This window comes from Zalophus californianus, chromosome 3 (assembly GCF_009762305.2).
Source record: "Zalophus californianus isolate mZalCal1 chromosome 3, mZalCal1.pri.v2, whole genome shotgun sequence".
Classification (NCBI taxonomy): Eukaryota; Metazoa; Chordata; class Mammalia; order Carnivora; family Otariidae; genus Zalophus; species Zalophus californianus.
In genome coordinates, this window is record NC_045597.1 from 151,485,532 (window position 1) to 151,495,964 (window position 10,433).

The following is a 10,433-nucleotide window of genomic DNA, read 5'->3' on the forward strand; positions in this document are numbered from 1 at the left end:
TAATAGTGGATATTGTGCTATTAGTGTTGCTTGAAACACTCCAATAAAATATTGAAGAGGAAAAATTCCTGCTCAGTAACTGAGTAAGTAAAATGTCACTGAAATATTAGGGAGCGCACAAGAAAAAGCTGTGCTGGGGTTTTGTTTCCCCTCCTGAAGGGATAATCTGCAGCTTTAGCCGTTGGCAGAACACTTAGAACTATGAATTTGATGCATAATTTAGCCAAGTTCATGTACTTTGAACAGTATTCTTATGTTTCTTAAAAGAAAGCCTGGAGCACTGTGTGTCCCCTCCCTCTCTCTCTCTCACAGTTTGTCTTTCACATGGGCGTTCTCTCTCTCTCACACACACACTCTAATCTCTAATTTTCTAGTATCGTCACAGACATACTCCATTTCTATCTCTGGCAGAAGGGGATAAAGAGGTTTCTGCAATTCTTGCATTTTTACACTGCAAAAACCAGGGGTAGAGCTAGATATAGAGTCTACTAGAATCTCATATTGAATGTCCTCTGAGGTGAACGTGGACCTCTTTTCCTATACTCTTTAGCAGCCTTGGTAAGGACCCAGTCCCACATCTGGAGGGATCCAGCTCTCAGCTCTGATTTCTTTCTGCCTTGCGCCCTCTGGGGGCCAAAGGATATTTCTGCAGCATCTTCTATTTTTCTATAATTACAAACGAATGAAAATGACAAACTCTTTTGCATAGTATTGTGTTGCGTACAGCACATTCAATAATTTCATTATTGGCAATCGACTTATAGCACTTAAAGCCATCGTTGTATTTTGTGATGGACTGTTGTCTCTCAAACTATATATTCTTACCACTTACAGTGTCATCTTAACGATTGATTTTAAATAAAAGTGAGTTCATTCTTCACAAACCACGTTAAAAACGAAAGCCCAGAAAATAGTCCTGCTCCCTGAAATGTGCCAGAAAGGAGAAATAGAATATGGTTCAAGGAAAAGCATTTATATTGGCCAACAGACACATGAAGAAGTGCTCAACATCGCTCGGCATCAGAGAAATCCAAATCAAAACCTCAATGAGATACCACCTCACACCAGTCAGAATGGCTAAAATTAACTGCTTAGGAAATGACAGATGTTGGCAGGGATGCAGAGAAAGGGGAAGCCTCCTACACTGTTGGTGGGAATGCAAGCTGGTGCAACCACTCTGGAAAACAGTATGGAGGTTCCTCAAAAAGTTGAAAATAGAGCCACCCTACGACCCAGCAATTGCACTACTGGGTATTTAACCCAAAGATACAAATGTAGGGATCCGAAGGGGTACGTGAAACCCAATGTTTATAGCAGCAATGTCCACAATAGCCAAACTGTGGAAAGAGCCAAGATGTCCATCAACAGATGAATGGAGAAAGAAGGTGTGGTATATATATACAATGGAATATTACTCAGCCATCAAAAAAATGAAATCTTGCCATTTGCAATGACGTGGATGGAACTAGAGGGTATTATGCCGAGCAAAATAAGTCAGTCAGAGAAAGACAAGTATCATATGATCTCACTGATATGAGGAATTCTCAATCTCAGGAAACAAACTGAGGGTTGCTGGAGTGGTGGGGGGTGGGAGGGATGGGGTGGCTGGGTGATAGACATTGGGGAGGGTATGTGCTATGCTGAGCACTGTGAATTGTGTAAAACTGATGAATCACAGACCTGTACCTCTGAAACAAGTAATACATTATATGTTTAAAAAAAAAAAAGAAGATAGTAGGAAGGGAAAATGAAGGGGGGGAGATTGGAGGGGGGAGACGAACCATGAGAGACGATGGACTCTGAGAAACAAACTGAGGGTTCTAGAGGGGAGGGGGGTGGGGGGATGGGTTAGCCTGGTGGTGGGTATTAAAGAGGGCACGTACTGAATGGAGCACTGCATGTTATACGCAAACAATGAATCATGGGTCACCACGTCAAAAACTAATGATGTAATGTATGGTGACTAACATAACATAATAAAATAAAATTAATTAAAAAAAGAAAAAGCATTTATTGTCCACATGAACATTTTTAGAGCATGTAAATTATCAAAATGCAGTGAAAACCATCCTCTTCAATGTGATCTGAACAAGCAGTTTATCGATTTATGAGAGAAGAAAAGCTAGGTAAGACAGGAAATCAAGTCTGTTCTGTTAATATCCATTAGGCACACTCCCTGCCAATCTGCAGGAAAGCCAAGGCCCTTCTTTAAGCATATGTCTGAGGACAGGTCTGCAGTTTTTATTGCATAAACTACACCCATGGGAGTATGATCTCTAGTATTGATTTCTTTAGGGAACAAAACTTAAAAATACTTGCAAAGTGATGTGAGGACGTATTCTAGATTTAAAATTTTTCCCTCTATTTTTACAATTGTCTCATACTCTATTTTTTTAAGACTCACCTTTATCGGGGTGTCTGGCTGGCTTGGTTGGTAGGGGGATGTGACTCTTGATCTTGGGATTGTGAGTTTGAGCCCCATGTCAGGTGTAGAGATTACTTAAAAAAATAAAGTCTTAAAAAAAGACTCACCTTTATCAACGCTTTCCAAAGCCTTTAATTCTTTGTTTTCAAAATCATGTTCCATCATTTCATATGTAATTAATCTATTAAAAGTACAATCAGAATATATACTTTTGGAAAGTAGTCAACAACTCCTGGCAAACATACAACTCACTTGATGGGAATGGGAGTTGGGGGTAGCAATGGAGGGAATGTGCCAGAGTAGCCTGTTGGCCATGAAGGTCAGGTGTCTGTTGCATCAGTGTGGTTTACAGGAGACTGGAGAGAGAGACGAATCTGCCAGTCACTTAGACGGAGGGTGATAAAAAGACAGCTTCCACTGCACAGCGGTAAGGGCAGCCTCTGGGAAGCCAAGTCACTTTCCCCCCCACTTCAGTGTCTTTTCGATGGCGGAGCAGGAACGAGAGAGCTTGCAGTAGCTGCAGTTTGAGGAAAACTGGCCACCTCTTTACAGTAAAAGCTAAGCCTTTTCAACTGGGCTTGGCAATCAGTAGCTTGAGATACAATGCTGTGTAAATGCATCTACCTTAGGCCAAGTATTTCCATAAGCCCAGAGTTCCATGCCAGGCTGGCTTACCAACCTCACTTTCAAATGAGCCCAGCTCTGCCCTTAGTGTATTTTTTTAATGTTTTATTTATTTATTCATGAGAGTCAGAGAGAGAGAGGCAGAGGCAGAGAGAGAAGCAGGCTCCCCGCCGAGCAGGGAGCCCGATGCAGGACTTGGTCCCAGGACCCTGGGATCATGACCTTGAGCCGAAGGCAGACTCTTAACCATCTGAGCCACCCAGGCGCCCCTGCCCTTAGTGTATTAAGACAGCTTGCTGCAAGGACAAACTCATCACACTGTTAACTTGATATCTCAAGTCTTAGAGTATAAAAGTAGGCAAAAGAATGACAAGCGAGAGAGAGTTACTGTATTTTTATCCTTAGGATACAGGGAGGAGCGCCATTACAGTGAGAAATTGGTAGCTTCGATACTATTTTACCCCCAGGATAGATATTTCTATCAATTTATCACACTAATCTAAGCAAGGTTATACATGTGAGAAATTGTTTTTTGTTTGTTTGTTTTTTAAGATTTTATTTATTCATTTGAGAGAGAGACAGAAAGCATAAGCAGGGGCAGAGGGAAAAGGAGAAGCAGACTCCCCACTGATCTGGGAGCCCAAGGTGGGGCTTGATCCCCGGACCCCGGGATCATGACCTGAGCTGAGGGCAGACGCTTAACCATCTGAGCCACCCAGGCGCCCTCAAGAAGTTTTTTTTAAAAAAATAAATTCTAAGGATTATAATTTCATTAACCAGATTATTTTGAGAATCGTAATCCAATCTACAGGTAATCCAGGCTTGCACTTTCCAAATGATATCCACTAGCTTCAGGTGGCTTATTGAGCCCCTGAAATGTGTCTACTCTGAATTGAGATGTGCTATAAATGGAAATACAAACCAGATTTTATGAAAATGGTAAAATATTCATAATTTGTTATAGACATCTCTATAACACAATTTTTGCAATGGGACAATAGTTTTAAATTTTAGAACAAAATACCTTAACTTGCAACTTGATAAATATAATAAAGCAACAGTTCAGTAAGGCATTAAGTTCACTATTAAAAGCAGTTAGTAAATATTTAATAGTCATTTTGTTTTCTAGGCCCTATCCGTAAATTATTCATTTACATTTTGTTTATTTCTCACATTTCCTATGTGGTAACTACTGATTTATGCCTTCTTTCATACAATCATACGCTACTGTATCTTTAATAACGGATTTAAGTTCTATTAAAAGTAACATGACTGTGAGAAAATTCTTGTCCATCATTTTGTTTCAATAGGCCAAAGTGAACCACAAACAAAACTTGACACATACCTTGTTACCAAAGAAAGAATCACAATTGGTACAAGGGAAAGAACATGGGTCTTAGAATAAACAGACCTGGGTTCACTGCCACTCACAATGTGATCTTAAGTTGGATACTAAGCCATGTAACCTGTTTGAATCCCAGTTTCTTCTAAAATGATGGATGCCATCTCTCAGGAATATTGTAAGAAGCAAATGAAATAATGTACGTACATTTCTAACACCATAGATAGATGCTCAGTAAAACATAGCTGTGAATACTTTTATTATTCCTAGAGAATGCAGTCAACCTAAAAATTATCAGGAAACAAAAACGTAAGTTAAAAGTGAAAAGGTAAGTTAAAGGAGAGACCTCACTTTATCTAGTCAGCAATTCGGTTTGTTAATGGATATGGACTTCTCTGCCAGGTCACTTAGATGGAGGGTGGTAATGAGAGAGCTTCCCTGCCCGGTGGTAAGGGTGGTCTCTGGGAAGCTTAATTCTTTTGTTGTAATATAATAACATAATATTATATTAGCAGTTAACACATATTGATCACTATACTCCAAGTGCTGTGTTAGACATTTACTTACATTCTTTCATTTACAATAACGAGCAAATCTGTATATCCCTAGATGCCATGGCATAACGCTGTCTTTTCCTCCTAACTGGATATTTGACTTACATTAAAGAACTAAACTAGGGCGCCTGGGTGGCTCAGTCAGGTGAGCATCTGCCTCCGGCTCGGGTCATGATCCCGGAGTCCCAGGATCAACTCCCACATCGGGCTTCTGATGCCGGCGGGGAGTCTGCTTCTCCCTCTCCCTCTGCCTCTGACCCTCCCTCTTCTCATGCTTTCCCTCCCTCAAATAAATAAAATCTTTAAAAAAAAGAACTAAATTAATAACTTTTCAAGATCTTCTTTTTAAAACATTTTCTACAGATTCCTTTCACCTGTTACTCTATACCAGCCACTTGCTTGCTCCTATCATCACCCCTAACTCAGTCCAGCTGTTCTTAAGGACTGGCTTCCACGTTGAATACGGTCCTAAAGATCACTGCCCTTTAATGCACCTTATATGTTGCCAGTCTTTTGCCCTGGCTTCTGACCCCTTAGTTATAGGCTCCCTGCATGGAATCCTGAAGTGCCAAGAGATGGGTATTCTATAAAGGGCTTTCTGCTGTGTTATAATGATGGGAATATAAAAAGCAGACCTTTTCACCTATGTGTAAAGTCTGTAAGACAGCCCTTCTGTCCGGAAGAAGTCCAGCCAGGCTAAGTCTACAGTAATGCTTTATGTCAGCAAACATTAGCCTTAACTATGAGGAGCAAAATGGCAAAATAACAATGGCTTAAATAAGATAAAAGTGGTTCAGTAAGCTGAAAGGTGGCTCTACCATAACATCCTCAGGGACTCAGGCTCCTTCCCTCCCCAGACCGTGGCCCTTCTTCTCATGGTCTAAGGCTGCATTTTATTTTATTTTTTCAAATATTTTATGTATTTATTTGTCAGAGAGAGTGAGCAAGCACAGGCAGGGAGAGGGAGAAGCAGACTCCCCGCTGAGCAGGGAACCCAGTGTGGGACTCGATCCTGGGACCCCGGGATCGTGACCTGAGCCAAAGGCAGACGTTTAACCAACTGAGCCACCGAGGCATCCCAGGCTCTCCATTTTAGGCAGCAAGAGAGAGGAAAAGACAGAAAAGGAAAAACTAGGTGATTTTTCAGCTCATTGACCAGAACCTAGTCATATGACTATACTTATTTACAGAAAGCTGGAAAATGTACCCAGCCATGTAGCCAGCAGCCATGTACCCAGCCCAAACCAGGCATTTTATCACCCTTGAAGATAGCAAAGAGGCATTGGAGAACAACCAGCAATCTCTATCACTCAGTCCAACTGAGCTGTCTAGGCTATGGCCTTGGTCTGACCTCTGCTCACACATTCCTTGTTCTTACCACTCATGTCTCATGACCTTTATAGCCAGATTACTCCAACCCTTAGCTACACTCACTTATCTACTTCATCCCCCAAAGAATTCAAAGGGCCATAAATATATACATTTGTCAAAATGACAAAGAAAGGGAGCTTCCTGCCAGTAAAAGCATAGATGAAAATACAAGATGAACAAAAGCAGTTATTTCTCTCCCAAAATCTATGATAAATATCTCGGCTTCTTGACCCTGCCAACTCCCTTACCGCCCCCTCTTATCAAACCACACCCTCTGCCTCTGTCTGTCCAGTGCTCAGCATGCAGACGAGCTTGTGTCGAGCCTATACCACGCTTAGCCATTCCGCTTCGGAGTCTGTTCAGCCCAGGCCACAGAAGCTGGGTGTAACTCCTTGTCCCACATCCACAGCCCAGAGTGTGTTGCTGCAATCAGCCTTAAACAGCTACCACCCAGAAACAGCACTGCCCATCCCATGGCAGAAAAAGTCAAACACACCTACAAACATTTGCTGTTTTCCCCAAAAGGGATAAAAGCAAACAAAAGGTTACAGTTGCCTTCTTGTCCCCCAGTTTTGTTTTCATTTTTTTCCTCTAAGTGCGAAGAGGTAGTAAAAAGTCCATCGTAACCTTTCACACCCATAGTTAACACCTCTACTTGTTTCCAGCTCGGTACAGACTGGTTGAAACACATGTCCGTAAAGCAAACCTAAGTAATAGCAAATATCCTCTTAGAGTGGCAGGGACCGCAATGCAAGCCTGGTATGTGCACAAGTAAATGTCTGAAACTGATCCAGGGGATGGAGCTGTTTTGAGCACTGACATTTCTTAAAAGGTTTTGTTTACTCTTTCTATCTGATAATCAGACTAGCCAGAATTCTGGCTCTGTAACAAAATGCCAATAATCTTAATATGATTTTTCTTTTTCAGGCTATATTTTCAATGTTCCTGTTCCTGAAGGAGCCATGATTGTGCAGGATTAAGAGCTTTCTTTCTTTACCCATTAGAAAGGAGGGAGGGAAGGAAGGAAGGAAGGAAGGAAGGAAGGAAGGAAGGAAGGAAGGAAGGAAGGAGGGAAGGAAGGAAGGAGGGAAGGAAGGAGGGAGGGAGGGAAGGAAGGAAGGAAGGAAGGAAGGAAGGAAGGAAGGAAGGAAGGAAGGAGGGAAGGAAGGAAGGAGGGAAGGAAGGAAGGAAGGAGGGTAGAAAGGAAGGAGGGAAGGAAGGAAGGGAGGGAGGAAGGGAGGGAGGGAGGGAGGGGAGAGAGGGGGAGAGGGAAAGGGAGAGGAGAGGACTCATGTAAGAGGCTCCTCACTCAGAAAGGCACTGTACTTGGTTCTGCTATTGCCATCTCAAAATTCTTAAAACTTTTATCTTTAAGGAGGTGGGCAGGGAGATGGGCAAAATAGGTGATGGTGATTAAGGAAAGAACTTGTGATGAGCACGGGGTGTTGTATGGAAGTAATGACTCACTAAATTCTACACCTGAAACCAATATTACACTGCATGTTAACTAACTGAATTTAAATAAAAATTTGGAGGAAAAAATAAAATAAAATCCTCTTCTTAGAAAAAAAAATTATCTTTGAACTTGTGAGTTAAGTCAAAAGGACAGTGGAGCAATCTCATGGTCGGGGGTACGACGTACAGTATGTCGTCCCCCCCCCCCACCCGCTGCCCCCATCCCATTCACCTACTGCTCACGGTGCCCAGGGAGCATGGAATTCCCATGGGCCCGTGATGTCCGAGGAGACTCCAAGTGAGTACAAGGTAAGTACATTACGTTTATGATTAAGTGGGGGCACTGAAAGCCCCAGAGAACCAGAACTTGCTTCCAATACAAAAAGAAGGCAATGGCGTTCTGAGAACCCTGAGTGAACAACCAGGTGAATCTACCACACCCTTTCTTATCTGTGTTATTTTTCTGTATTAGCAAATCACATCGACTGAAAACCATGGCATGGAAGGAAAGGGAAAGACAGTCACCCGTAATTCCTTCCCTTTCTTGTCCTTGCTTGCCAGTAAGCTGAAGGTAGAGAGGGTTGGCAGAAGGTGTGAGTATCAAGAAAAGAAAGAAAAACAGTCGAGTTAGTTTCGTGGACTGTTCTCACTGTTCCGGTAAGAATTAAATATGTATTCATGTAGGAACTATGGAAAATGGATCGTGTAATTTTGGCAATTCCACATATGATTTAAATGCTCTTATATCTGCATTTAAAACTGGCATTACACAATATAAAGATGAATAAAATCCATGCTAATAAGTTAAATTTTCTAATTTTCTTTATCTAGAATGATATTAAATAGCAAATAAACAATATCATGACAGGTTGAGAGAGAGACCATGGAAGAAAGGATACTAAAGAAAGGTACTAAAATACTTTAGTACCTTTAAGCATTTAAATACTTTAGTACTTTTCCCCCCGCTTTTTGAACAAAGGCCCCATATTTTCATTTTGCACTGGGTGCCACAAATTATGTAGCTGGCCCTGTATCAGTCTCATTTTCTCTTCTAACCTTATTGTCTTGTACTTTGTCTGAATTGTTGTCATATTTGCTGGTCAGGCCCAAAGCGAGCCCCCTCGTGAGTAAGGTTTCCCCCAACTGAGAGCAGAAGGGTGTTTTTCGTTATCCTAAAACTAAGGTGATAAGGGAACTAAACTGTTTTGCATACATTTCTCACCTGTAAGTGAGCTGGCCCTTTATTCTGTGACATTTCAAGCACGTTTGCTGGAAACTTATTAACACCCCCCACCGGTGTCCCCAGCAGATCTGTGCAGACCCTTGTGTAATATTAAAGGCAAACGATATCGAGGTTCTTGTCTCGGCTAACCTCTTCCAATAGGTTGCTTTTAAACTACATTATTATGTGTTACATATGCTGCTTTCTTTAAACAACTCATTCCTTTTATTGTGTTTTAAGTATCTTTTCATTCCATGCTTCTTAAAGAACTGGAACATAGGAGGAAGTGGAGACAAGGAGGAAAATCCATCACCCAGACACAACGACTGCTGACATTTTAGTCTGCTTCCCTAGAGTTGTTTTCCTTCTGTGCAGAACAGAGTGAAAACCCGAGCCACAGAGTAGGAGAAGAGCTCTGTAATATATATCTGGTCGAGGACCTGTACCCCGAAGGGATAAAGGCCTCCTACAGATCAACCAGAAAAATAAAACCCAGTTTAAAAATGGCCACATGCTTTTTCACAACGGCTTTGCCACTGGAACACAGGTACCGTGCAAACCACCCACGAAACCTAAACCAAAATGGGAAAGGAAAAACTCCTATCAACATCGTCGTCACTGGACACGTAGACTGGGACAGAGGTCTACCACTACTGGTCATCTGATCTCCAAGTGTGGTGGCATCGACAAAAGAACTATTGAAAACTTGGAGAAGGCGGCTGCTGAGATGGGGAAGGGCTCCTTCAAGGATGCCTGGGTCTTAGATCAACTGAAAGCTGAACGTGAACGTGCTATCATCATTGATTGTGAAAATTCGAGACCAGCAAGTATTATGTGACCATCATTAATGCCCCAGGACACAGAGACTTCTCAAAAACATGATGGCAGGCACACATTAGGCTGACTGTTCTGAGGGCCCTGATTGTTGCTGCTGGTGTTGGTGAGTTTGAAGCAGGTAGCTCCAAGAACTGGTGGACCCGTGAGCATGCCCTTCTGGCTTACACACTGGGTGTGAAACAACTAATTGTTGGCGTTAACAAGATGGATTCCACCGAGCCACCCTACAGCGAGAAGAGATACGAGGAAATCGTCAAGGAAGTCAGCACCTACATTAAGCAAATTGGCTACAAATCCGACACGGTAGCATTTGTGCCAATTTCTGGTTGGAATGGTGACAACATGCTGGAACCAAGTGCTAATATGCCTCGGTTCAAGGGATGGAAAGTCACTCGTAAAGATGGCCATGCCAGTGGAACCACACTGCTTGAAGCTCTGGATGGCATTCTGCCACCAACTCATCCAACTGACAAGACCTTGCATCTGCCTCTCCAGGACGTCTACAAAATTGGTGGTATTGGTACTGTCCCTGTGGGCCGAGTGGAGAAAATCAAGCCAAAGCTCAATTGCAGTAGAAAGAGTAAATATATCATGGTATACTAA

At 42.2% G+C, this 10,433-nt stretch overlaps 1 pseudogene; it reads left to right on the top strand.

The window, feature by feature from the left end:
- The first annotated feature begins 9,496 nt into the window (after positions 1-9,496).
- Positions 9,497-10,433, top strand: LOC118356846 (annotated as a pseudogene).